This window comes from Chenopodium quinoa, unplaced genomic scaffold (assembly GCF_001683475.1).
Source record: "Chenopodium quinoa cultivar QQ74 unplaced genomic scaffold, ASM168347v1, whole genome shotgun sequence".
Classification (NCBI taxonomy): domain Eukaryota; kingdom Viridiplantae; phylum Streptophyta; class Magnoliopsida; order Caryophyllales; family Amaranthaceae; genus Chenopodium; species Chenopodium quinoa.
Window position 1 is genome coordinate 1,009,203 of NW_018742309.1, and position 6,000 is coordinate 1,015,202.

Sequence of the window (6,000 nt, forward strand, 5' to 3'; positions counted from 1 at the left end):
AGTAGAGGGAATAAGATTTTGCGACACAATCTTTGTCAGTCTAGTGCAGATCTGTTACATTTTGAATTGGTTATGACCGAGACTATCCCGAACGATCTAGATTGGATACCTAGATATCGTAGAGCTCATCATATAAAGAGGACATAGATTAACAATCTTACTACTTCTGTGATGAACATGCTAGGTTATTAAAAGGTGAATGACGGAAAGGATAATTTTGATAACCCTTGCCCCATGGTCAGGTGAGAAGAGTATGTAAGCATGAAAAGGAGAACATAAGGAGTGTTAAGGGAAAGAGTGACGAAGAATGATAATCTGAAGCTTAAAGAGAAAAGGAAATTTATATATAAAAGGCGAAATCAGTCAGAAGGGGTCTAAGCAACTAAATTCAAGCGATGGCAGTTCAGTCGGATGATGATGCCCTGCAAAAGGGAGTCCTCGAAACAATTCTATCACAAATTGTTCAACCTGAAGTTAACATTTTGATTGAAAAACCAATGAATGGTGAAAAGTCTACTAAGAGACCTAGCGATGATAATCAGAAGCATCCCATAGTGAAGGAATTGATGGATAACATCCTAGATTAAGATCAAATTCCAGAATATCATAAGGAAGAAAGCTTAGGCGAGGATCTAATGGCCACATATCAACATGCATCAAAGTTAGTAGACTATGACCTGGAGGGTCTTGATCTTGAAGTTTCAAAGTCAAATTTGGATCTTCTGTCAAAGTATTCAGAAGAGGATTGCGAGGCAGATTGCAATACCGTGACTTTACAATTCTAGTTTAATGTTCTATTGCTGAAACCAGGCACTTTGTCATGGGTAGATAAAGTGAATTAGGCAGAAGGCGGAGGTAAGTATAAACTCTCTACTATATCAGCGGAATTAATAAGGCAACATCTAGTTCTCCTAGTATAGATATAGTGACACATGATCAGGAACAGTAAGTCATTCAACATTTGTTCAAAAATTACAATTTTAACAAATGCATGTACATAACAAACCTCTCTTGTGACTGTGTAACACCCTAGCAATTCCTTTCCTTTAACACACCTGCTTTGTTTTTTTAAAAATATGATGTAGGAAATTCTAAGACATTACTGCCAACGTGACAACAACAAAGGCAATCATCAAAGTCACAAAGCGGAAGACTTGTTTTTAAAGCCATTCAAAAATAAAACAAGCACTTAAAAGTCAACCAAACAAAGGTAAAGTCAAACCAAAGTCAAACGTAGTCAACCTACAACTTGGAACCATAGTAGGCCCTTTTCAAAAACCAAACGAATATTATAATCAGTGCGTTAGTCTCACAAGAAAATATATAATAATTAAAGAAAATTAAACACATCATATACTTATGGAAATTAAACAAGATTCGCTTTTCATTCTTGCCCAACATGAAAATGCTCCATCACTTGAAAAGCTTTTCTTTACTTTGTCCTCACTACTCTCCATTAGAAATGGGTCATCGTAAGACCAAGATAAAGACAAGGCCAACAAACATACAATACACACAATCAAAATTCTGAGTATATAAGCGTAAACGATTAACACTAACAAGCATACATCTTAGCATCACAGAACTTACCTTGTTGCACCTGTTTACAAGCATAAAACACACATTTCAATCAATAGACATTTCCATTGCTTATTTAATTTGATTACGCATCGACTGAGTTTTCCCCTAACCTGCCGCAATAAAGGGGTACTAAAACGGGAGCAAACCTTGCTAGTGTAAAAGAACCAATTGTAAGTGGCGGAATTCCTGCTCGTAATGATAAAAAGGAAAATACATCGTGCTGTACTCCCAGTAGAAGCTATGGTTAAATATAAAATCCCATAACTCCCCCCATATGTTCATACTCGAGGTATATACGTTCCAAGAGTTTTGGTGCGTAATCTCTTTTAATTTACGTTGTTTACATATTTTAGACTTGGTGATGACTCTCAATCCACAACACAATCAAACATTATAAATCATTCAAGCAATCCAACATACCAATTTAATTCTCGAATAATTACTGTCGACATTGAATTTAATGTTGAACTCTTTTTAAACTACCTCGGTGTTAAATAACACCTTAAGCGCAAAATGCACCACAAATCCTATCCCTCGCTATTTAGAACACCTTAAGTGCACTTAGGCACCAAAATATAATTTAACCCTCGTGTACATAGAAAGTTAAATAACTCCTTTCTCATGCTTGTAGCATCAATAAAAATTATATAAAACATAATAAAATTCCCTATTCATAATCTAAAAGAAATTAATCATTTATTTTAATCAAACATGCTCTTAATCATGCCAAAAATAAAAGTGTGGTCCATATTCAACATGCCATCATAATTAAATCCAATCAATAATTCACCTCAAATAATTCATGCATTGCAAATCAACCACAAAAATCAATCCAACCAATAATTCCAACCAATACCTATCATGATACTAACTTGGAATTAATTAAACAAGTCCTATCATGCTTCTACACACTTAAATAATTACCGAGTACGCAAACGTACCTCGAATATGATCTCAAAATCGCCACGACTACTTTAAATCACTCACTTGAAAGTCTCCTACAACCCAAAATTACAAAGAGACATTAATACGTATTCATAATAAATTTCTAGCAATACTTACACTATTTAATACACTTTTAAACCCTCTAAAACATGCTGAAAATTAAAGAAAACCATCTACTTTTATTCCTAATTAATGGGTAAAAAATCCTTTTAAAAAAACTTAATTCTAGCCTCTACATAAAAATTCCACCATTATAAAAACTCTTAACCTTGCTGTAATTTAGTTTAAAAACATTAATTTCAATAGTTTCAACCAACTACAATAAAATTCCATCAATAAACATAATTTAGAAACCTAGGGTTTTCAATTTGGGGCTTTTTAATTCAAAACCAAATCTGAAAATTATATACATATTAATCATTATTAAAATATCATAAAACCATCACACAAACCAGAATTCAATAATTAATCATAGCTAGATTGAATTAAAACAAAAATAAGAAGTTTTTGTTTATTTTATAAAACTGCAACCCGCAAAGACAAAGGGGAGAATGGTCGGTGTGCCACTTCCCGCAGCTACTGCAGCTGCTGCTCCGTGCTGGCGACAGCCGACTATGGTGGTGGTTGCAGTCGGCCACCGGCCGGTGGCGATAGTGTGTGTGTCGTGCGTGTGAGGTGATTAAAAGGGGAGGGAAAAAATTAAGGGGAAAGAAAAATAAGAGGAGAGAGAAAGAGAGTTTACCTTTGGGTATTCTCCACCTTGTCAAAGTTTAATTTGCTCAAAAGATGGGTATTTATACTCTCTCTCAAACTCCTCCTAACTTAATTTCCCTTTTTACCCTTAATGATTCCTACTCCCATTCTAGTTAGCATTTGACTTTCTTTAAAACTCCATTGACTTTAAAATTTCCTTTTATAAATTAAATATGCCCCAAAGTTTCTAAATAACGAAGTAAAATATTTCCTAAATAAATAAAAATGGATTTTTAATTAAACTAAACACTTTTAAATTATTTAAAATACCATAAATAATTCATTTCGAATTATTTAAATACTTCATAAAATGATGTTTTAAATTAATATACGTATAAAACTATGGCGTATTACAGTCTACCCCGTTAAAAGAAGTTTTGTCCCGAACTATGGGTAACGAAAAATCAAAATTCATACTCAAATGAGTAAACAAAAGCCAACTTTTGAAAACTTTTTTCCTCACTTTATATAATATTTTTGTACTCTTTTTGACATACTTTTACCTTTAATGTCTCCTTGAAACAAAAAGTACTCGAAATGTGAAAAGCACTAAAATTACTGAAAATTCAAGGTAAAAGCACGAAATTCTACCGCACTCTACCCCCGTTATAGAAAACGAGTTACATCCCCATAACTCAACATACCACAAATAACTCAGGTTATTTCTTTTCCATCTCATCCTCAGCTTCCAAAGTTACTTCCTCATATTCTTGGTAGACCATAAAACATTAACAATCTTAACTTTCTTAATGCGTGTACTACGCACTTTACTGTCAAGAATCTTGACAGCTCTTTCCTCATAAGTAAAGCTTTGATCTAACTCAATTGATTCAGGTTGTAGCACATGTGACTTACCAGGTGTATACCTTCTTAACTATGACACATGAAATACATCATGCACCTTGCTTAGCTTCATAGGTAAGGCCAACCTATATGCTACTTTGCCTATCCTCTGCAGTATCTCATATGGGCCAATGTACTTTGGGCTAAGTCTCCCTTTCTTCCCGAATCTCATGACCCCTTTCATTGGTGACACTTTCAACAACACTTTATAACCAAGTTCAAACTCTTCTTCACTTCGCTTCAAATCTGTAAAACTCTTTTGATGATCCTATGCCGCTTGAATCTTAGCTCGAATCTCTTTTACTTGCTTGACTGTGTTTTCAATTATTTGAGGCCCTAAGATCATTGTTTCACTTATGTCGTTCCAAAACACATGCCTACCACACTACCTTCTATATAATGCCACAGATGAAGCCATAAAAATACTCGCATGGTAGCTATTATTATAAGAAAACTCAATTAAGTCCAAGCTATAATCCCCATTAGAAGTCTATAACACAAGCTCTTAGCATATCCTCCAAGGTTTGAATAGTTTTCTAGTTTGTCCATCTGTGGCAGGGTGAAATGTTGTACTCATCTTTAGTGATGTACTAAGTTTTCCTGAACATTCTTCCAGAACATTGAATGAAACCTAGAATCTCTGTCGGACACAATATCATTTGGAACTTCATGTAACCTCACAACATTCTTGATGTAAGCTTTTGCAAGTTGCTCCATCTTTTAGGTTTCCTTCACTGGAATGAACACCGTGGATTTGGTAAGTCTATCCACCATGCCCAAATGGTATCATTCCCACTCTTTGACTTTGGAAGGCAAGTCACAAAGTCCATCGAAATGAAATTCCACTTTAATTTAGGGACCTCTAATGATTGCACGGTTCCTTGTGGTCTCTTGTGCTATATTTTCACCTTTTGATAGGTTAGCACTTTGCTACAAATTCTGCAACTTCATTCTTCATCTTAGGCCACCAATATATTTTCTTCAAGTCCTTATATTACCTGTCTCCTCCAGGATGCATTGAGTATGGTGTATTGTGCCCCTCCTCCATCAATTTCTTCTTTGGTTCCTCACATTTTGGTACACACTATTTACCCTTCTATCTCAAACTTCCATCTTCATGAATTTAGAAATATGTATCTTGTCCTTGCTTTATTTTATCACAAATCCCATCTAACTTTACATCACCTCCTTGCTTTTCTCTTTAGCTCATCGAATATTGTTTGTTGAATGCTTAGATTCGCAAGTATTCTTGCTGGCACTCCCTACTCTACCACTTCAAAATTGATTTTGTTCATTTCTCTACTTAATTCATCAACCAATATTAAAGGGTTAAGGCTATGGCTGGTCTTACGACTTAGAGCGTCTGCAACTACGTTCGCTTTCCCTTCATAATACTGTATGTCAAAATCGTAGTCTGCGGCAAATTCTAACTATCTCCTTTGCGTGAGTTTAGATCTCTTTGGGTGAAGATGTACTTCAAACTTTTGGTCTGTATAGATCCTACATTTCACCCCGTACAAGTAATGTCTCCAAATCTTTAGTACAAAAACAATTGTAGCCAACTCTAAGTCATGAGTAGGGTAGTGTACTTCATGAGGTTTTAACTGTCTCAATGCATATGCAATCACCTTTCCATTTTTCATAAGCACACATCCTAGACCATTCTTGGATGCATCACTAGACACATCGTAGATTTCACTATCATTTGGCAATGATAACATTGGTGTCGTAATCAACTTTTGCTTCAAAAGCTGAAACGCTTCATCACATTTCTCATCCCACTCAAATCTCTTATCCTTCTTCATTGAGAGGTCATAGGCTTAGCAATCTTAGAAAAGTCCTTTACGAACCGCCTATAATACCATGCTAAACCTAAGA